Raw genomic sequence first — 25,250 nt, 5'->3', positions numbered from 1 at the left:
CAGTTTTAGTCCATCAAATGAAATTTTTCTCGGCTGAAACCCTTGTTTTCGCAATTTTTACACTTTTGGCCCAAAGTAGAAAATTTTTGCATCTTTGGTCCCTTTTAAATATGAAAAGCATTTTTAACCCTTGAAATGGACTTGGAGCACTAGTAATCCCCTGTTTTACAGAAAATAACAGTTTCAGCCCCTCTAATTTGAAAATCTCGCATATTGGGCTTTATTGGGCCGAAAATTCATTTTTGGCCCATTATGCTTAAAAATTTCACATTTAATCCTTCAAAGAGAATATTTCCAGAAAAATACATTATGGAAAATGTTTTGACTCATTTCATCCATCAGAATTTGTATTTTATCATTTTGGGCCCTTTAACCTTATATTTTTAACATTTTGAGTCCAAAAATGGGATTTTTAGCCCAAGGAGTTCATCTTAACCAACTTGGTTATTTTTCTAGAAATGATTTGTGTGTAATAATATGTTTAATACTTGGTTCATACATCCTAATGCAAATCTCGATTTTGAGGCCTTTTTGACTAGTTTCAACACCATAATCACATAAGAACATGTAAATAAACATAGAAATCATACAAAGCATACATATACTCATAGATCTACACATTTGCTTATATTCCCCCCCCCCCCCACAAAACTTATAAAAACCGAAAAATAGGGGGTATGAAGCTCATCTTGAGTTGGGTTTCAGTTTTGGAGAAGATTGGAAGAAGTTTGATGCTGTTTTCGGCTCTAACAAGTCTTCCCTTGTTGATTTCGAACTTAGGGAGTTTCTAAGAGAGTGATCATGATTTTTGCATGGATTAGAAAGAGATTTTTGATAAAACAAAGAATCTAGATCATAGATCCAAGCATAATCTTACCTTAGATGAAGAATTTGTGGAAATATCTTCTTGAAAAACCTTCTAAAATTCGAGATCTTGATGAAGAGTGGAGGGAGTTTCCTTGAGAGATTTGTGAGAGAATTGTGTGTGTGTGTGTGTTTGGAATCGGCCGAGAATGAGAGAGAGAGGAAGAAATAGACCTTGAGGTGATATATGCATGGAAGCATGAGATATGTTGCATGGAGAACCAAGAGATAATAATGAGGTGGAAATTGAAAGTCAACCCTCTTCCATGTTGGGTTGTTGGGCCGAGAAGTGAAGAAGGAAAGGGAGAATATTGGGCTTCTTATGTTTAAGCCTATATTAGAGTTAGGTTGAATGATTGTTGGTCCTATAAAATATAAGTGTGATTTTTATGCCTTAATAGGCTAGATTAGGTTAATTATGGTTCATAATAGTTCATATAATTGATTTATTTCATTCTAGGCCCAATATGGCCCAAAAGGTTGAAATAAATGAAAGTGGGTTCAATTAGAGCCTACTTAAAGGTTCTAAGCCCAAGATAGTCAAATTGGAAGCTTGTTGGCCCATTGGGCCCAATAAGGAAGTCCTAGTCCAAAGTGGACCTACACAAGAACTTCTAGGGTTTCCAATTACTTGTTGACTATTTGAAGTGCTTGTATGGTGTATTGGATTGAAATTTTGTTGTCATAGAGTAAGCATCAAACATGCTCTTTAAGTTTTTGATTCTACATTTTACTTGAGTGTAGTGATTACAAGACACAAAATTTCTAGTTGTGACACATACTAGTAGGAAATAAGGGATTTTCTAGGGTTTTCGTACTTATATCAATTGTTTCATTTAAAAGATTTACAAGGCATTCATAACAGCTTTCCAAAATAAGACAATGACACTTAAATACTTATGAATTCACTAGCTTTAGGCTGATACTCGCTTTCAAAATAACTTGTATTCTCAGGTCACCAGTTAGACAGGTACGATGGCCAGGCGTTGAGAAGTCCGAGCACAGACAAGACTCGTCTTATTTTGATTTTTCATTTTATTGTTGTAAATTATGAAAGAACACACATGTATTAAAACTTTACTTTTAATGCAATGGATGATATTGTTGCTTGTTTACTACTTTACACTGTTATGATACTTTAAATGACGTCCTCCACCCCGGAACGTTTCCGCCATTCTTGGTTTTGGGGTGTGACAGAGTCATTTATACAAGCATTGGAAGGTGTTAAGGACACTTAAACACCCTTAGAAGGTGTTTACGGTTTTGGGAGACCTTCGCAAACCGTAAACTCATGTTTGTCCCTTCAATTCATGTTCTTGGGGTCCCTAATTAATGAAAGTAAGTTTCTACTCCATCACATAACCATTTGAAGGCATTAGGGGCATCTGAACACCTCTAGGAGGTGTTTACGGTTTTTGGGATGATCTCCCTAAATCGTAAACCCATAAGATCATGGGGAAAAGAAAATTTTCGAATGCTAAACTCATCTAGGAAGGGATCTATGCTAGCTGTCAAGGCTTAGAACGAACCAAGGCACACTTTGGCACCCAATTTGGAGTTTACAGTCCAAGAACACCTTGGACCATAAACACCTTGTTCTTGGTGTTCTTCAAGGTTTTGACATGAATTCAAATCAAATAACTAGCTAGGAGAAGTATACTTACGTATAGGAAGCTTGAATGATCGATTTTGGCGGATTTGACGGGATGAATTTATGATAGTTGAGAGAGAATCCTTGGGTGTTCTTGAGGTGGGAGTTGGAAAAATGAGAGAAAATGACGAAGTGTCATATTTATACTCTCAGGGTTCGCGGTCAAAAACTCCGAGTTTTTGTCCGTAAATTCTAAATTTTGGAGTTCCGCGACTTACGCTAAACACGACAACTCTAAATTTTACTTCCTTATTTTTGGTTCGCTTGACGAATATTATTTAAAATATTCTAACGGGCTTAAATCCGGCCAAAAATATATTGGGATAAATTTGGCTAATTTTTGACGTGCTTAATTACGGCGTTAAGACGAACCGAAATTTCAGTTTGTCACATCATCCCCCCGTTAGAGGGAATTTCGTCCCGAAATTAGAGTATAGGCAAGGAAGTAGGCATGAATAGTCGTGCAAAGAGATGAGGGTACTTCCTAATCGATTTGGGATAGAATTTATGGGATTTCTGAAGGTAGTCGTAGTCTGAAAATGGTTGGACCAATTCTTATAAAGAATCTCAGATGGTCCTAAGCTCTCGGAAAGATAGAGCTTTTCAGTGCTTAGAACATAATGTACTTCTATGGTGAGATCATCACTGGCATGATCGCCATTTTGAAGTTCCAAACGTACTCTCATACTGGGGGTGTAGTTCTTCAGGTTGGTTCTTAGAAGGCTCGGGTTATCCTCGGATTCGCATTTCCTACTGATTGGCTTTCGGAGGTTTTTTGGATCATCGGATGTATTGGCTACACACTGGCATGTATTGGTTTCGTGGCATTTATCTCGACCTAATGCAAAATGGACCTGCACTTCTGATTCTTGAGGTGTTTCTGTCGGAAACTCTCAGAGTCAATGAGATAGGGTTTTACCAGACGATGTTTAGAGGGTTTTAGATTTTCATCATCGTCTGACGGATGCTTTCACAATATGATTCCTACTGGAAAGAATCATGCTCTTACTCGCTCTGCTATTTCATGGATAGCAGTCTCCGATCAGGGCTAACTTAGCCCGTTGAGATTTTTTTGAAGCGCTGGACTATTTCAGAAGGTGGTTCTACTGTCTCTTTTGAGATAGTATTCCTTGGAACACCTAGTAGCCCAACGAATCTCTAAGACATGCCCTATTCTCGAAGGTGTCGGTTTATTCCAGTTGCAGAAAGCGTGTGTTCTTGTATAATCCATCGACTAACACCTAGACTGGTGTCGAGTCTATAATCTCTTCGGGATCTGGGTTATAAGGCTTAACGCAACCTACTTTCGGACATTATTCAAGCATTCTTGGCTGCTGAGGTTATCCTGTGGTTATTGGCATTCTAGTATTCACTTCGGAGAATGCAGTCTATCGTCTACAGGGCGATGATGAATTCTTCCACGTGAGGAGGCGGAGTGTCCTACGCACTACTCATCAGGAACGGGGTGGATGAAGTGCCTGAGTAGTGCATGTATCCCTTGTAACTACTCTTCCGGTGTTTTTGAGTTTTCTCAATTTAGATTAAGTCTAGAAAGTACAGGGTTCTGTCACTCGGAACTTCTAATTTCCTCATCCACTCTTCTCAGAGTTTAACTTATGTTGGGAATAAAACCCTAATTGAGATTTGATAAACAAGATGCGGAAAATAAGAACAAACACAAATATGAAGATTAGGTCGAATGATCACTCGATTTATTCAAAAAAGAGGAATAAATTACACATTCAGCATATACTAAAGAATCTAACACTACATAAGAAACCTCATGTTGCGGCTACATTTTTCCTCACTCTCTTAACCCTAATTGTGAATAATACATGACTATTTATAGGGAAAAGACAAATCTTGGGCTTTTAACCTAGAATTCATCAAAGGGGCCCATTGCCATCATCCATGGAGTGCTTTGAAACCCTACAATCTACCCCTCAAAGTATGGAATGGATGATAATGCTTTAACTTCCAAAACAAGCATCTAGCAAATAAAAAGATCTACAACGAGGAATATATGATGCAATCCACGAATCTTGATTCTTCAATAATCTTCAAACACGGGCTCTAGGATATATAAATCAAGCACTGAATTAATGTCTTTAAACTTCATTTTTGAATGTAATCCCAAAGAATCTTCATGAAAACCAAACCTGCCATAAAAACCCATTTCGGAACAAAGAAACCAAGTCACTTCTTGCCTTTGAAGAGCTCCCCCTCCAAGTCACAATGATCTTCAAATAAGCTAATGATATAAGCCATCAAAAAATATCATGTAACAACCCAAACTTTAAGATTCGTAACACCACTTGATCGAGAAAATACAAGAATTCGGAGATATAACAAGTCCTTAGTAGAGCTCAATAAAGAACTTCCGATGTAAAGGATACTTCTCTGTAAAATCTTTAGCAGAGCTCGATGAAGAACTTCCGCTGTAAAAGCTACCTTCATAATTCTACCACAAGCTTTATCAAAAATCTTCAAATTTGAAAAGTCACAAATCCAATTTCGAATGGCCATACCAAATTCTCCCCCGATTTATAATCAAAAACATGATTATAAAGCCTTCAAATGGTCGTGAGAATGATCTTGAATGGATAAAAATTTACTAAGCTCCCCCGCAGCAAAATGATATACACAATAAAGTATAAAATCCGAAGAAGTCGTGAAAATTTGTCGTTATCATGAAAAACGACTTTCCGAACGGCCAAGACTTGATGGAATCATTATTTTGCTATTCACGAAAAAATATGAGCATTGAAAAATCCAAAACTGTTCACCGACCCTCAATGTAGTAAACGTTTCTGAATATTGGGCCGAAATTGTCACTTGCTGAAAGACAGAATTGTATTTCAGCATCAATATACCCCTTTATTTGAAGCAAAAACCGGAAATGATCCAAAAATACCAATCTGTGAAAACAACAAGGACCAAAAGTGCCAATGCACTGAAGTTGCAGGGACCAAAAATTAAACTTTAGTATCTTCTTCCCCATTTAGACGTAGATGAAAGAGCACAACATCATACTCCAGTTGATCTTTTAACGATGACTTAAAGCAGACACGAAACCTTGAAATTGGCACATATAAACATCGACTGCAATAGGTTCGCTCCGAGTACAAGCAACCGAAACCAAGTTCGGTCCAAGTTCATTGAACCGAAACCATGTTCGGTTCGAGCACATGTTCGCTTTCGGTTCATCCTCCATTCGATCTAACCATTAACAAGCGAAACCAAGGTCGTTGTTCCAGGTTCGGTCCAAGTGCATCAGCTTTATCCCAACACGAATCTCCATTCTTTCGTTACAAGAGCTAACAAACGATCCCAATCATAGGTTCGCTTCCAATCGCAGGTAAGGATTACACACCAATCTTGACTTTTCTGTTGACCAATGTTCGTCCCAATTGAGATTGATTCGTTTGCAGTTCATGAAACACCCATATCACAGTCAATTTTGTTTGTTTGTAGGTAAGATTGCGAATCCAACATCATTCGATGTTATTAAGCCTCTATTAAGAGACCTGCTTGGCGATTGTGAACAGGTCTTCAAAGCAATTACAAATCGTTGTTGTTCCTCAACACAAAATTTTGACTTTAATCGATGATAAGCAATTGCGAACACGACCATTCCGATTCCAAATTCAATATTATTAGTTCCGATTGTAGTCACGATTCTGATTTTGACTTTTTCATTTGACCCATCGAGTTTGAATCGGAAGCAAGCCATCAATTTCACCACAATCGATAAAAAAACTAAACCATTATTCCAATCGATATTTTAGATTAAACACACCGATTCAACAATGATTTTCCAATTCTTCATCTGTTCATCCTTAGTTCTTTAACGTTACCAGATACTCAAGAATACCAAAACTATCTTCTCCAAATTGATTTTTAGATCAATCCAAGTCAAAACTAAACTGAAACTTACGAATTACTCAAGTCGATTCATGAACAAGGATTGATTAATCAAATCGGAGAACGACAACAACTTCAATCGAACAAGAAAGCTAATAAGCAAGAAAAGTCAAGAACACGATCTGAATTATATGATCGATTAACACGAGGATTTGTATGGTGAAAACAATAATCGATCAACTCATTCGACCAGGAAACCCAAAATATAATACTAATTTAATGAAAGTTCAATCAAAAGTCAAGAATAAACAGACATGGTATATGAGAAGGAAGAATCAGAACAAATGATTTAGAAGTGATGGGCTCAAATAAACGATATGAACAGTAACAATATCAGATTGTAATATGGGCCACACTGAATCAAATAAACGATATGAGCAGTAACTCATGATTTGGGCAAAAACGTATAGATTTATGGATAATACTTGAATCAAAAGACTTTGAGTATAAAACAAATCAGATCCATAGAAAAATATGAACAAAATGACAATCGGATTGGAATTACCATGATGAACAGTAACAGAATACATAAGTCGCCATGAACAGTAGATCGAACAAAAATCTTGATTCCAAGACACCAAAACACCAATAATCTTCAATAACTTGTGCAGAAAATCATCAAACCAAGAACCGATACTTTAAAAATCAATAGATCTTCAAAGACCCGCTCTGATACCACTTGTGGGAATAAAACCCTAATTGAGATTTAATGAACAAGATGCGGAAAATAAGAACAAACACAAATATGAGGATTAGGTCGAATGATCACTCGATTTATTCAAACAAGAGGAATAAATTACACTTTCAGCATAGACTAAAGAATCTAACACTACATAAGAAACCTCACGTGGCGGCTACATTTTGCCTTACTCTCTTAACCCTAATTTTGAATAATACACGACTATTTATAGGGAAAAGACAAATCTTGGGCTTTTAACCTAGAATTCATCAAAGGGGCCCATTTCCATCATCCATGGAGTGCTTTGAAACCCTACAACTTATCGCAACTTCCAGGTTTCTAGGATCTTTGCTGAGATGCTTAATTTGTGGGATTACGCGTGAATGGATGGTCGCAGTCAATGTTCTTGACTCTTACGACTTGAGTTACTTTTTCAAACTGAGGGTGTTAGCTAATATGTTGGCCTAACTGGGATGAGAACAAATTTCGAATTTGTGGTCATTTCAGTAGCTCAACCCGCAGTGGTTTTCTTAACTCTAACTCCTATCCTATGGGATAGGATGAAGAGTTTCACTTTAAGGCTCGAGGTAGAGCTCATACTCGGCTTAATCACTAATACATGGCGTATGAAAGCCGCATATAATTGAGATCGACGGGATGTTCAGTTGTGCGACCCCACCCCAAACCCACAACCCAACGAGGAACAGGGAGTAGGGAGGAAGCACACATCTTAAATCTTATTGATCTGAATTATATGCCACTCTAATACATATACTAAGTAGTAGTATGTTAATCCCATGAGTTCTTTCTCTTGATTCACGAACCTGGTTGTGTGGTGCTAATAGTCTTTCTGGAGGATCTACGGAGTAGGTTTCGGGTGGTTATCGTCTTCTGGAATACCTGCAGTGTCTTTCGCTTCGGGTTCTATTTTGCCTAAAGAGAGTTTGGTTAAAAACACATGATACCCTTCTTCTGGGTATTTCGGAAGATTTTAGATAAGAGAGATGACCGACGGGTTGCATTAGGTTTTATTATTAAGTTCAGAAGAACTTTTATTTGCCGAAATGGCTATGGTAAAAGTTCTTTTTACACAGCACTAGGAATTTACACATGGTTGCACTAAGTCGAACCATGATTGATAGAGGCGTCAAAGTTGGCATACATCGACATGATATAGAATGAGGGTCGGTAGGACCATGTGTTGAACGGGCACACAAGTTCTTGGCGTCTCGGGTTTCATCCATGGTATCACTATCACGTACACTTGGACCGATAGAGTCGACACGGAACTATAGAGGGTCCTAAGATTTCGGAATAATGTACTTTTCATGAATGGATTCTCACGAGGCCTCTCTATAATCGCCTAGCATACACTAGGCATGTATAATTAAGGTGGAAAGGATTGTTGACTGAGCGACTCCGCCTTAAATCCACAACCAAACGAGTAACAAGAAATAAGGCACCATCACTCACTCGAGGTCTATCCATCTTAACTATACATATCTTTAACGTATATGTCGAGCCATTATAGCTTTAACTGATGATATTTTAAATTTTACAACAGTGCTGCGACTTTCGCCTTAACGGGAGAGGAATTACATTTAGAATTAGCCTTTTAAGGTTTTCGGTTAGTTATCTAGGATTGAGAGACGTACCAAAATTTCTATCGGCTTCCTTGATGCTTCTCCCTAGGCATTAGGGTTAGACTCCTCTTGCGCCCTTGTCACTTCGTTTAGTTGGGTAGTCCCGCTTGAAGTGCCCCATCTCACCGCATAGATGGCATACTGGGCTGGTCGCCACATTGGTGGTTGATGTAATGAAGTCAACCGGGGTTCTGCAGGTACGAGCGGTATGCCCCTTCTTGTTGCACCTAGCACAAAAGAATTATCGACAAACACCATGATGATGGTAGCTACACTTGCTGCAATGGGGGAGGTTTCCTAGGTATGGTCTTCTTGAAGTTGGGATGGAAGGGTTGACAGGGGTATTGACTACCTCAGCTCGTTGCCCTTTGGAAGGCCCTTGAGTCGAGGTACTTCCCTCTTCGCTCTTGAACTTTCTTTTCAGTGGATCTGGTTGAGGTTCTTGGGTGACTGGGTATGCAGGTGTTGGTTGCTGCTGTCCATTGCTAGGTTCGGAAATCTCGTTAGGGCTCCTGCTAACATTGGCGTTGTTAGCATTCAGGTGAGCCATGAAAGCTGCTACGGCTGCTGAGACTGCAGCTTGAAACGTAGCTTCATCGAATAGGAGAGTAGGTTTCTTGCCAGCGGTTTGGTTACGTTTCTTCGGAGGCATGGTTTTCCTAAATGGAAAAGGAACACAAGCTGATGAGAGACGATGGTTAACCCTGGACGTATCTATTCTTACTATATTAGGCAGAGATTTTTCCTACACCTCGAATATTGGTTATCTGAGTGTCGATCTACATCCCTATGATGCAGTCTAGGTATCAAGGTAGGGATAAGAGTATCGGAAAGCCATATGATGGGGGTCGTTCCTACTACTTTATCTTATATTGGAGGGATTCACTCTCCGGTTTTGGAAAGATTTGAGGACAGTTTGGAACGAAGACCGCGGAAGGAAAGGCTCATGAAGACTTATGGCTAAACACTCTCAATCGAGGTTTTGGAATCCGATTTAATCATATTACTTGCGATGGGAAAAGGTGATTCACCTAACACATAGTGTGAGTAGTGTAACCACTAACTCACTAAATTGTATTATTTGATTGTTGTATTATCGGGGCGAATACAAGGAAAATACACTTCTCGGGATCCATGTATTGGCTCCCTCTGTCTACCTCTTATCCTTGAGTGGGACCGGCGTTGGTTTTCTTCGGGTAGTTACCTAGGGTTCTCTTCTCGTGTAGACATATTGAATTTCTACTCTGTCTTTCTTCCGATTGTGACTCTGAGTGTCATCACTGCCTTACTTCTGATCCTAATCCTGAGTGTCATCACTTCCTGATGGATGACTGGAAATCTCGGAAGTTCAGGCAAATTTCCCACCGATGTCCCTATAAGGTATAGGCACTTGCTGGTTTCAATAGTCTCGTCCTAGTTCATTTATTTCCGAACTGGAAATCTTCTCAATGGACCTCTTCTGGGTCTGAATCAACTCTTTTGTCGGACGCTGAAGTGGATAAGGTATTTCTACAGGGTTCGTGTGAGAATGGAAATGTCTAAAGAATCCTAAGAGATTATTAAAACATTTCACTGGGTGATCCATATTGAGTCCTGCTACAATTACATAGCATACACAAATCATATATAACTTAGATCTGATAGGCCTTGGAATATGTGATACTACTCTTTATCCACATCCCAACGAGGAAAAGGAAGTAGAGCAAAACCACACATTCTTAGTCTATGAGATCCTTATTATATATAACCTTGGAAGTATACCCTCTGTAATCATAGGTATGTCAATATAGATCTTTTTAGTTTTTTACACAAGGTTATCTATGGATCCTAAAATATCCCTATGGTATTTTAGTTACTTGCTTGATTCTTAACTTCTGAATATGATTCTGGGATTAATGTGAGTCTTTTAGTATTCGAAAATACTCCCATGGTATTTTAAACTTTATGTTTGGCTCTAGCATTCCTATTTGGTAAGTTTCAGATTCGTTGCAACACCACCATCACTCCCAAGCACACGTTGGTCGCATCTCGAATAAATGTAGTTGATTAGGTTACATTTATTCCAGCTTACGATTACATAACTGCCCAGGTTTGATGGTAATGGTCAACATCCAAATACTTTTATTTTGTTTTTCTTGTGATACTTTGTTCGAGTGTTTAGATTCTGGATGTTCTTATACTGTGGTAAAATATGGTTACATTTTAAAGTATAATTCTTGGTCAGAGTGTTTTATCCCAATGTATTTATAGGATGTATATCTTTTATGAATTGATATACTGAGCTCACTATAAACAATGCTCTGATACCAATCTGTCACACCCCAAAACCGGAACGGCGGAAACGTTTTGGGGTGGATGACGTCATGTCAAGTATCACAACATATGCAGTGTAGTAATCAAAGTACAACAACCATTGCATTAATAGTAATAATTTTACGTAGGTTACATTTCATAGCAACATTCAAGTAATACCGAACATAACATAGATGCAGCTCGGTTCTAGGATGACTTCACAAAAGCTCCCGGGATGTACCTGTCTATCGATGACCTGAGAATACAAGTTATTTTGAAAGCGAGTATCATCATTTTTATAATGCTGGTGAGTTCATAAGTATTTAATGATGTTAGTATAAATACATGTTTTATTCAAAATAACCTCATGAAAGGTGGTGGTTTAGAATCTACAGAGTATTAGAATCCTTTCCAGAAAATCCTATATTTTCTAAATAAAAGCAGCTTTCTACCAAGGCCCAATTGTTTTATGTTTAAGGAGTAATTTCCCAAAAGAACTATCATTATCAAAATATAGTTTTACTTTAAAGGAATTATGAGAAATCCTTAAGTAAAGTAAAAAGGGAAATTGTATTTTTCCTCAGCAGAAAACACTGCTACCTAAAAGTATATAAAATCTAGACTCCGGGTGGAACGTCTCGTAAAGCTTAAAGGTAAATAAATCATAGACTTCAGGCGGGACGCCTTGCAAAGTCTAAAAATAAGTAAAACATAGACTCCAAGAAGGTATCGAATGAACAATACTCCTGGCTCAGTCTGAAACAAGGAAACACAGACCCCATACGGTATCAAATGAACGATACGGCTAGCAAGGTCTAAAACAAAGAAACACAGACCCTAGACAATATCAAATGAACGATACAGCTAACAAGGTCTAAAACAAAGAAACACAAATCCAAACAGTATCAAATGAATGATACGGCTAGCAAGGTCTAAAACAAAGAAACACAGACCCCTGACAGTATCAAATGAACGATACAACTAGCAAGGTCTAAAACAAAGAAACATAGACCCCAGACAGTATCAAATGAACAAAACGGCTAGCAAGGTCTAAAATATCTGGTAATCCTAAGTGGGTTGGTTTAAAGGTTTATAATATGACCTAGTATATAACTAGGAAAATAGGTTAATATGGTTTCAAATATACCATGATAATTCTTGTTACCTTAAAGCCATGAATTATAATGTAAACATAGAGATACTCGTAACCATACTGATTGACAATCGAATACTTGACGTCTTGCTGGCGTCGGAATGAATGTGACATTTGTCACCCCTTGGCTTGGTCGGCCGGGGACTATAGCTAGCAGTCAGGGTGTGGGAGTGTCTGTCCCGTATAGATCTATACACACAATGCCCGCTCTCCCTCCAGGAGACTCTGGTTACCAACTTGACAATGGTGAAATCCGTGTCCCGAGGATGTATCTCGTATTTTGAATTCTGTTATAAGTACTGGAATAATGATATAGACTCACGAATGAACTGACTCCTTTGGAATTCTCCGTACTGGAAAGAGTAAATAGAAATCTCCTAACTATTCATATAATAGTTACTAATGTTTCAGGTATGTGATTGGTGAATGGAAGGATGCCCTTGCTACCAAAGGGAAACGAACTGGTCGATGGAAACCTTTATGTCTATACGTGTATACATGATATATAATTAATAATTAAACGACCTTCAGACGGATAACCGATACCCACCAGACCACATCTCAACAAGGAAAAGGAAATAGGGCGAACTAGCCGTTCTAAGTCCTTTAAACATTATTTATATAACTATACAAATATAGGCATGCATTTAACGAAATAAAAGCATAGAAGAAACTCTGGTAAAAACCTCTGGAAAATCCTTACAAATAAGAATTTATGACTTGATCTCTGTTTATAAAGCAAGCTTTTGAAAATGATTTGATAAAACAGTTTAAGTGAAGAAAACCTTTGTAAAGCCTTTAACAAGAAATTTCGACTTGATGTCTCTTTAGTAAAAAAGCTTTGAAAAACTTTGGATAACCTTTTAATAATCTAAAAAGGGATATTCATACTTTAATAAGATTCGAAAACATGATTTTGAAATCTTAAGCTGTATAAAGTAGTTTAATATGCAAAAATCTATTTTGCTATACAGTTATTAATCACATGTGATTTATCTAATAACTGTACAGTTCAACTTGTATCCCCCTCCCTATAAAAGCAATTAAAATCATTTAAAAGGTTGTTTCAGAGGTATGAACTCACCTGACGTGGGCGATTCGGATGAATGGACGGTATAGGACGCTAGGTGTCAAGTGAGGACTTGAACACACACTCGGATGCTATTTAAAATGTAATGATACATTTAAGTATCTAATTAGTCATTTAATAACTAATTAAGCAAGTAAGGATGTCCAACTACATGAAAACACTTTGCTACAAGTGCTAGGAGTACTAAGGGTTGGATATAAGGAGAGTATGGACTCACATTGGAGTTTACTCCTCAAATGCTAATACCTAGGGGTGTTTACGGTTTTGATACCACTTCCCCCATGAGTTTACGGCCGTAAACTCATGGAAGTGATGTCATTGAGTGTTTGAAGGTCTTATATCACTCAAGGAATTATGCTAGACTCGAATCAAGGGCTATGGGAGTGATTGGGGCTTGAAATTGACACTTTATGGAGTTTACGGTCCTTGGACCACTCCCTTGGGAGTTTACGGCCGTAAACACATGAGTTTATGGTCGTAAACTGTGACATCCCCAATTTCACGGCCAGAAAAGACCGATTTGTTTATGCTTTGTTTCATAAATCAGAGTAATCGTTTAAAGAAAATGGTTCCGGAATTTGTTCCCAAAACAAGATATGATAATAAGTTATCAAAACATTTCTCAAAGAGAATGTATTTTATTTAATAATATAACCTTGGGATGTCATATTCCGATGCAGACCAAAAGCATAAACAATATAAATTAGACCTTACAACAGTTATTTATAACTTCTGATCTATAATCCAAAATCTCTCGTCAAGTCCATCAACTTATACTCTTGTGCCATTACCTGTAATGCAAAGAAAACTGAGTGGGTCAGACTTGGGAGCCGGGTGAGCATATAGGGTTTTCACCCACAATAATACATTTATTATATTCAATTATCAAACAATCAACCCAAATACCCATCCCCATTATCCCCTTTATTTCTTAAGGTTTTACCATAAAAATCAACTATCCTTTATCCATTCGTTCCTAAGGATTTACCTAAGGAATCGACACGAAGTCCATTGCTGCCAAAGTTTATCTATCAGGTACTAAATCCATAGCTATCGGGCACTAGCTCCATAGTCACCAAGGTTCACTCAAAATAGGCGCTAACTCCATAGTCACCAAGGTTTATTTAACAATAGGCGCTAACTCCATAGTCACCAAGGTTTATACAATAGGCGCTAACTCCATATTCACCAAGGTTTACTTAACAGTAGGCGCTAACTCCATAGTCACCAAGGTTTATACAATAAGCACTAACTCCATAGTCGCCAAGGTTTATTTTAACAGTAGGCGCTAACTCCATAGTCACCCTTGTTTATACAATAAGCGCTAACTCCATAGTCGCCAAGGTTTACTTTAACAATAGGCGCGAAGTCCATAGTCACCAAGGTTTATACAATAAGCGCTAACTCCATAGTCGCCAAGGTTTACATTAACAGGCGCTAAGTCCATAGTCACCAAGGTTTACTCATACCATCTCTCATCACACACCAACTATTCCATCTACCATGTTCTACCCAACATATTTGTAGATATAAATTACATATATAGTTCAAATCATATACAAACATGTATAAAACATTCATCCAACATCCATCTCAAATAAACAAACAATATATAAACACATAACACATATTTCATAGCAAATACTTCATATCTATGTGTTAGAAGAAAGTAACTACACACTCACACGTATAAACAATTTTATATTATACACATAGCACATATTTTATAAAATACTTCATATCTATGTGTAAGATGAAAGTGACTATATACTCACTTGATTAGAAGATGATCGGACAACACTACGGCTTGTAGAAGTAGTATTATTTGATAGATCTGGAAGATCTTCACACACCGAGTTTCTCGCGGACAGAGCTTCGGCTCGGAAACTCTTTTCTTCTCTGGATCTTCGGACTTCGGAACTTGCTTCGGGTCTCGGGATGATACCGGGGCTTCGGGGGTACTTCTTTTCACGTAAATTGAGGTAGAAAAAGAGAGAGGAGAGAAAATAGCAACCCTAAACGGCTGGCCCTTTAAATCTATTTATAGTTCAAAATTGGCTTTTGCCGCGTCGTGGCACCTTTTTCCACGTTGTGGGCTTGGTCGTCACTGCATGTGTCATCGTCCACTTGCTCTATCAGGCTCCAAGATGCGTCAGAAGTCATGCCACGTCATGGCCACTGTTGCGACGTCGTGGTCTCTGACACAGCTTTGGGGTTCACGCCCCGAACTTCAGAAATTCATAACATTCGTATACGAACTCCGTTTTCGACATTCTTTATATCGACATGTAGGTGAGATTATGATCTAGAACTCTTGCTTAGAATCCGTTCGCAAATTTTGAATTTATTTTTAATATATTACAAATATATTACTTTCATATTATTTTTAGTAGGCCGAGACAGGAAAACTCCGTTATAAATTCATAACTTCTTCATCTGACGTCCGTTTTCGCCTATCTTTTTATCGTTGGACTACTATCGACGCGATCTTCGACTCACGTTAAAATTGTTTTGGCTAAAAATCACTCGATCTCATATTCGAGTATTCGGGTTGCATACCGCTAAGTCGAAACTTCAGAAAATCATAACTTCCTCATACGAAGTCAGATTTGGGCGTTCTTTTTATGCACACTCTTGGTTTAACGAACTCTTCAACTTTCGTTTAGATTACTAAGGCTAGATATCGTTCTATCTTAAATTTGTATTTTACGTCATTCGGCGTCATGCCAGTTCTATCGCGAAACTACGATAGGTCATAACTTCTTCGTTATAACTCGGATTTCGGCGTTCTTTATATATACAGAATCCTTGTATCATATACTACAACTTAGTTAAGATTACTCCTTCTAAATAATCTTTCATCAAAAAGTCATTTTTGACGCTCATCGTCTCTAAATTGACTAGCCCTGTCTACGGGCGTTACAATTATCTCCCCCTTAGGATGATTATGTCCCGGAATCATCAACGAAATAGGACTTGTATAATGATTCCGTACGCTATCTCTTCATCCTAGGTAATAACCGTAACTTCTATGTTTCTTCGAATAAGTATCTAACTCTTGGACTTCTTGACCGCTGGCGATGATCAATCTTGCATCTGTTCTCCGTACTATGTTGGACTTTCATTCGTAACCTTCGAGTTACAAATTAAATCCTTATTGAGGACTCCTTCTTCTTCTTAGGATAAATACTTTCCTTTATCTATTGTAACAGATCGATGGGTCATGTTCTAATGACCTCTCATCGTATAATGATATGCTTAGACTCAAGTCTCTTAGAGTCAAATTCTAGAATGGGATATACCTTCCTTCATATTCTAATGTGATATAATCACATTTTTACATGTAGCATTTCTAGCTATAAGCTTCCTTAACAGCGAGCGCGATGCCATCGATCGCATTGATTTCAATCTTCTGACTTGAGTCAGATGCTACCTCGAACTTGGTTCTATGAACCATGTAACAAACTCATCGTAGTCGGACTCAATTTAATATGACCACTAGGTTCGGAATAACAATCATCTCATTAGTCATTACCGAAACAATGGTAACGACATACTTGAATAAAACGAGACCAATTAGAAGCTTCTTGGTAACCTTGTGACTTTCCCTGATCCAAGCGTGAGTCATGTGCTTCCAGTAGTATAGATCTCTACTACTATTCACACCTACTCATACTCGTTGCAAGTATTGTCTCGCAGTCCCCAAGTCCTAAAATCACAAAACAATTTAACACATACGAATGTGTCCAATTAATCATATAAATTTTCCTAGACTCTACTAGGACTTCTTCCATGCGTATCTTCACTCATCAATTCTACTTCAACTCGGCTGGTGATGGAAATTCTAGACGATGGGACAACTTCAAGAATTACACTAACTGTTCCATCATCCTGCTAATCGAAGGTGTACTTCAGACGTACCGTACTACTCTAGACGTTCCGTTATTTTATCAGACATACTCTAAAGGCAAGATACCACTCTTACAATATCTTCTAATAGGTGTCATTCACTATTATAAGCCTTTCATTTCCTCCATTTACTCAATTCTCTACGAGTCGTCACCATAACATTCTATACACCAAAGCAGACTTTCGGTGTACCGGGCGAGACCTTAAAATAAGAAAGCTTTATTTATGATAGACGTATAAATCTCGTTATCACTCTGAAAGGTTTACATGCTAGTTCTAATTTCGTAGTCATACGCTTAGAATCCTAAACACATAAGGTTCCCAGATCCGGTCGGCAACAGACCATAGATCCAAACAAACAATATCATATATGGCAACATATAACATTTAGCACATAAAAGCATTTTAGGCATCATTCCTAAATAAGCTAGTGCTCGTGTCTAAGATATGGTAGACAGTCATCTCACAATCATTGCTTAGCATTCTAAGTTTAAGTCTAGAAATCCTACAAATTCCTAGTTCGCTTAAACTAATCCCTTAATACCAACTGTGACATCCCCAATTTCACGGCCAGAAAAGACCGATTTGTTTATGCTTTGTTTCATAAATCAGAGTAATCGTTTAAAGAAAATGGTTGCGGAGTTTGTTCCCAAAAAAAGATATGATAATAATTTATCAAAACATTTTTCAAAGAGAATGTATTTTATTTAATAATAAAACCTTGGGATGTCATATTCCGATGCAGACCAAAAGCATAAACAATATAAAATAGACCTTACAGCAGTTATTTATAACTACTGATCTATAATCCAAAATCTCTCGTCAAGTCCATCAACTAATACCATTGTGGCATTACATGTAATGCAAAGAAAACTGAGTGGGTCAGGCTTGGGAGTCTGGTGAGCATATAGGGTTTTCAACCCACAATAATACATTTATTATATTCAATTATCAAACAATCAACCCAAATACCCATCCCCATTATCCTCTTTATTTCTTAAGGTTTTACCCTAAAAATCAACTATCCTTTATCCATTCGTTCCTAAGGATTTACCTAAGGAATCGGCACGAAGTCCATTGCTGCCAAAGTTTATCTATCAGGTACTAAATCCGTAGCTATCAGGCACTAACTCCATAGTCACCAAGGTTCACTCAAAATAGGCGCTAACTCCATAGTCCCCAAGGTTTATTTAACAATAGGCGCTAACTCCATGGTCACCAAGGTTTATACATTAGGCGCGAACTCCATAGTCACCAAGGTTTACTTAACAGTAGGCGCTAACTCCATAGTCACCAAGGTTTATACAATAAGCGCTAACTCCATAGTCGCCAAGGTTTACTTTAACAGTAGGCGCTAACTCCATAGTCACCCTTGTTTATACAATAAGCGCTAACTCCATAGTCGCCAAGGTTTACTTTAACAGTAGGTGCTAACTCCATAGTCACCAAGGTTTATACAATAAGCGCTAACTCCATAGTCGCCAAGGTTTACATTAACAGGCGCTAAGTCCATAGTTACCAAGGTTTACTCATACCATCTCTCATCACACACCAACTATTCCATCTACCCATGTTCTACCCAACATATTTGTAGATATAAATTACATATATAGTTCAAATCATATACAAACATGTATAAAACATTCATCCGACATCCATCTCAAATAAACAAACAATATATAAACACATAACACATATTTCGTAGCAAATACTTCATATCTATGTGTTAGAAGAAAGTAACTACACACTCACACGTATAAACCATTTTATATTATACACGTAGCACGTATTTATAAAATACTTCATATGTATGTGTAAGATGAAAGTGACTATACACTCACTTGATTAGAAGATGATCGGACAGCACTACGGGTTTCTCGCGGACAGAGCTTCGGCTTGGAAACTCTTTTCTTCTCGGGATCATCGGGCTTCGGAACTTGCTTCGGGTCTCGGGATGATACCGGGGCTTCGGGGGTACTTCTTTTCATGTAAATCGAGGTAGAATAGGAGAGAGGAGAGAAAATCGCAACCCTAAACGGCTGGCCCTTCAAATCTATTTATAGTTCAAAATTGGCTCTTGCCACGTCGTGGCATGTTTTTCCACGTCGTGGGCTTGGTCTGCACTGCATGCGTCATCGTCTACTTGCTCTCTCAGGGTCCAGGATGGGTCAGAAGTCATGCCACGTCGTGGCTACTGTTGCCACGTCGTGGTCTTTGACACAGCTTTGGGGTTCGCGCCCCGAACTTCCGAAATTCATAACTTTCGCATGCGAACTCCGTTTTCGACATTCTTTATATCGACGCATAGGTGAGATTGTGATCTAAAATTCTTGTTTAGAATCCCGTTGGTTAATTTTGACTTTATTTTTAATATATTATAAATATATTACTTATATTATTTTTAGTAGGCCGAGACAGGAAAACTCCGTTATAAATTCATAACTTCTTCATCTGATATCCGTTTTCGCCTATCTTTTTTATTGTTGGACTACTATCGACACGATCTTCGACTCTCGTTAAGATTGTTTTGGCTAAAAATCACTCGATCTCATATTCGAGTATTCGAGTTGCATACCGCGAAGTCGAAACTTTAGAAAATCATAACTTCCTCATACGAAGTCAGAATTGGGCGTTCTTTTTATGCATGCTCTCGGTTTAACGAACTCTTCAACTTTCGTTTAAATTACTAAGGCTAGATATCGTTCTATCTTAAATTTGTATTTTACGTCATTCGGCGTCATGCCAGTTCTATCGCGAAACTTCGATAGCTCATAACTTCTTCGTTATAACTCGGATTTCGGCGTTCTTTATATATACAGAATCCTTGTATCATATACTACAACTTAGTTAAGATTACTCCTTCTAAATAATCTTTCATCAAAAAGTCATTTTTGACGCTCATCGTCTCTAAATTGACTAGCCCTGTCTACGGGCGTTACAATTATCTCCCCCTTAGGATGATTATGTCCCGGAATCATCAACGAAATAGGACTTGTATAATGATTCCGTACGCTATCTCTTCATCCTAGGTAATAACCGTAACTTCTATGTTTCTTCGAATAAGTATCTAACTCTTGGACTTCTTGACCGCTGGCGATGATCAATCTTGCATCTGTTCTCCGTACTATGTTGGACTTTCATTCGTAACCTTCGAGTTACAAATTAAATCCTTATTGAGGACTCCTTCTTCTTCTTAGGATAAATACTTTCCTTTATCTATTGTAACAGATCGATGGGTCATGTTCTAATGACCTCTCATCGTATAATGAAATGCTTAGACTCAAGTCTCTTAGAGTCAAATTCTAGAATGGAATATACCTTCCTTCATATTCTAATGTGATATAATCACATTTTTACATGTAGCATTTCTAGCTATAAGCTTCCTTAACAGCGAGCGCGATGCCATCGATCGCATTGATTTCAATCTTCTGACTTGAGTCAGATGCTACCTCGAACTTGGTTCTATGAACCACGTAACAAACTCATCGTAGTCGGACTCAATTTAATATGACCACTAGGTTCGGAATAACAATCATCTCATTAGTCATTACCAAAACAATGGTAACGACATACTTGAATAAAACGAGACCAATTAGAAGCTTCTTGGTAACCTTATGACTTTCCCTGATCCAAGCGTGAGTCATGTGCTTCCAGTAGTATAGATCTCTACTACTATTCACACCTACTCATACTCGTCACAAGTATTGTCTCGCAGTCCCCAAGTCCTAAAATCACAAAACAATTTAACACATACGAATGTGTCCAATTAATCATATAAATTTTCCTAGACTCTACTAGGACTTCTTCCATGCGTATCTTCACTCATCAATTCTACTTCAACTCGGCTGGTGATGGAATTTCTAGACGATGGGACAACTTCAAGAATTACACTAACTGTTCCATCATCCTGCTAATCGAAGGTGTACTTCAGACAAACCGTACTACTCTAGACGTTCCGTTATTTTATCAGACATACTTTAAAGGCAAGATACCACTCTTACAATATCTTCTAATAGGTGTCATTCACTATCATAAGCCTTTCATTTCCTCCATTTACTCAATTCTCTACGAGTCGTCACCATAACATTCTATACACCAAAGCAGACTTTCGGTGTACCGGGCGAGAATTTAAAATAAGAAAGCTTTATTTACGATAGACGTATAAATCTCGTTATCACTCTGAAAGGTTTACATGCTAGTTCTAATTTCGTAGTCATACGCTTAGAATCCTAAACACATAAGGTTCCCAGATCCGGTCGGCAACAGACCATAGATCCAAACAAACAATATCATATATGGCAACATATAACATTTAGCACATAAAAGCATTTTAGGCATCATTCCTAAATAAGCTAGTGCTCGTGTCTAAGATATGGTAGACACTCATCTCACAATCATTGCTTAGCATTCTAAGTTTAAGTCTAGAAATCCTACAAATTCCTAGTTCGCTTAAACTAATCCCTTAATACCAACTGTGACATCCTCAATTTCACGGCCAGAAAAGACCGATTTGTTTATGCTTTGTTTCATAAATCAGAGTAATCGTTTAAAGAAAATGGTTGCGGAGTTTGTTCCCAAAAAAAGATATGATAATAATTTATCAAAACATTTCTCAAAGAGAATGTATTTTATTTAATAATAAAACCTTGGGATGTCATATTCCGATGCAGACCAAAAGCATATACAATATAAAATAGACCTTACAGCAGTTATTTATAACTACTGATCTATAATCCAAAATCTCTCGTCAAGTCCATCAACTAATACCATTGTGGCATTACATGTAATGCAAAGAAAACTGAGTGGGTCAGGCTTGGGAGTCTGGTGAGCATATAGGGTTTTCAACCCACAATAATACATTTATTATATTCAATTATCAAACAATCAACCCAAATACCCATCCACATTATCCTCTTTATTTCTTAAGGATTTACCCTAAAAATCAACTATCCTTTATCCATTCGTTCCTAAGGATTTACCTAAGGAATCGGCACGAAGTCCATTGCTGCCAAAGTTTATCTATCAGGTTCTAAATCCATAGCTATCAGGTACTAACTCCATAGTCACCAAGGTTCACTCAAAATAGGCGCTAACTCCATAGTCCCTAAGGTTTATTTAACAATAGGCGCTAACTCCATGGTCACCAAGGTTTATACAATAGGCGCGAACTCCATAGTCACCAAGGTTTACTTAACAGTAGGCGCTAACTCCATAGTCACCAAGGTTTATACAATAAGCGCTAACTCCATAGTCGCCAAGGTTTACTTTAACAGTAGGCGCTAACTCCATAGTCACCCTTGTTTATACAATAAGCGCTAACTCCATAGTCGCCAAGGTTTACTTTAACAGTAGGTGCTAACTCCATAGTCACCAAGGTTTATACAATAAGCGCTAACTCCATAGTCGCCAAGGTTTACATTAACAGGCGCTAAGTCCATAGTTACCAAGGTTTACTCATACCATCTCTCATCACACACCAACTATTCCATCTACCCATGTTCTACCCAACATATTTGTAGATATAAATTACATATATAGTTCAAATCATATACAAACATGTATAAAACATTCATCCGACATCCATCTCAAATAAACAAACAATATATAAACACATAACACATATTTCGTAGCAAATACTTCATATCTATGTGTTAGAAGAAAGTAACTACACACTCACACGTATAAACCATTTTATATTATACACATAGCACGTATTTATAAAATACTTCATATGTATGTGTAAGATGAAAGTGACTATACACTCACTTGATTAGAAGATGATCGGACAGCACTACGGGTTTCTCGCGGACAGAGCTTCGGCTCGGAAACTCTTTTCTTCACGGGATCATCGGGCTTCGGAACTTGCTTCGGGTCTCGGGATGATACCGGGGCTTCGGGGGTACTTCTTTTCATGTAAATCGAGGTAGAATAGGAGAGAGGAGAGAAAATCGCAACCCTAAACGGCTGGCCCTTCAAATCTATTTATAGTTCAAAATTGGCTCTTGCCACGTCGTGGCATGTTTTTCCACGTCGTGGGCTTGGTCGGCACTGCATGCGTCATTGTCTACTTGCTCTCTCAGGGTCCAGGATGGGTCAGAAGTCATGCCACGTCGTGGTCTTTGACACAGCTTTGGGGTTCGCGCCCCGAACTTCCGAAATTCATAACTTTCGCGTACGAACTCCGTTTTCGACATTCTTTATATCGACGCATAGGTGAGATTGTGATCTAAAATTCTTGTTTAGAATCCCGTTGGTTAATTTTGACTTTATTTTTAATATATTATAAATATATTACTTATATTATTTTTAGTAGGCCGAGATAGGAAAACTCCGTTATAAATTCATAACTTCTTCATCTAACATCCGTTTTCACCTATCTTTTTATTGTTGGACTACTATCGACACGATCTTCGACTCTCGTTAAGATTGTTTTGGCTAAAAATCACTCGATCTCATATTCGAGTATTCGAGTTGCATACCGCTAAGTCGAAACTTTAGAAAATCATAACTTCCTCATACGAAGTCAGAATTGGGCGTTCTTTTTATGCATGCTCTCGGTTTAACGAACTCTTCTACTTTCGTTTAGATTACTAAGGCTAGATATCGTTCTATCTTAAATTCGTATTTTACGTCATTCGCGTCATGCCAGTTCTATCGCGAAACTTCGATAGGTAATAACTTATTCGTTATAACTCGGATTTCGGCGTTCTTTATATATACAGAATCCTTGTAACATATACTACAACTTAGTTAAGATTACTCCTTCTAAATAATCTTTCATCAAAAAGTCATTTTTGATGCTTATCGTCTCTAAATTGACTATCCCTGATCTACGGGCGTTACAATTATCTCCCCCTTAGGATGATTATGTCCCGGAATCATCAATGAAATAGGACTTGTATAATGATTCCGTACGCTATCTCTTCATCCTAGGTAATAACCGTAACTTCTATGTTTCTTCGAATGAGTATCTAACTCTTGGACTTCTTGACCGCCGACGATGCTCAATCTTGCATCTGTTCTGCATACTATGTTGGACTTTCATTAGTAACCTTCGAGTTACAAATTAAATCCTTATTGAGGACTCCTTCTTCTTCTTAGGATAAATACTTTCCTTTATCTATTGTAACAGATCGATGGGTCATGTTCTAATGACCTCTCATCGTATAATGCAATGCTTAGACTCAAGTCTCTTGGAGTCAAATTCCAGAATGGAATATACCTTCCTTCATATTCTAATGTGATATAATCACATTTTTACATGTAGCATTTCTAGCTATAAGCTTCCTTAACAGCGAGCGCGATGCCATCGATCGCATTGATTTCAATCTTCTGACTTGAGTCAGATGCTACCTCGAACTTGGTTCTATGAACCACGTAACAAACTCATCATAGTCTGACTCAATTTGATATGACCACTAGGTTCGGAATAACAATCATCTCATTAGTCATTACCGAAACAATGGTAACGACATACTTGAATAAAACGAGACCAATTACAAGCTTCTTGGTAACCTTGTGACTTTCCCTGATCCAAGTGTGAGTCCTGTGCTTCCAGTAGTATAGATCTCTACTACTATTCACACCTACTCATACTCGTCGCAAGTATTGTCTCGCAGTCCCCAAGTCCTAAAATCACAAAACAATTTAACACATACGAATGTGTCCAATTAATCATATAAATTTTCCTAGACTCTACTAGGACTTCTTCCATGCGTATCTTCACTCATCAATTCTACTTCAACTCGGCTGGTGATGGAAATTCTAGACGATGGGACAACTTCAAGAATTACACTAACTGTTCCATCATCCTGCTAATCGAAGGTGTACTTCAGACGTACCGTACTACTCTAGACGTTCCGTTATTTTATCAGACATACTCTAAAGGCAAGATACCACTCTTACAATATATTCTAATAGGTGTCATTCACTATCATAAGCCTTTCATTTCCTCCATTTACTCAATTCTCTACGAGTCGTCACCATAACATTCTATACACCAAAGCAGACTTTCGGTGTACCGGGCGAGAATTTAAAATAAGAAA

Source organism: Lactuca sativa, chromosome 6 (assembly GCF_002870075.4).
Source record: "Lactuca sativa cultivar Salinas chromosome 6, Lsat_Salinas_v11, whole genome shotgun sequence".
Taxonomy (NCBI): domain Eukaryota; kingdom Viridiplantae; phylum Streptophyta; class Magnoliopsida; order Asterales; family Asteraceae; genus Lactuca; species Lactuca sativa.
This window is presented reverse-complemented; position numbering follows the sequence as displayed.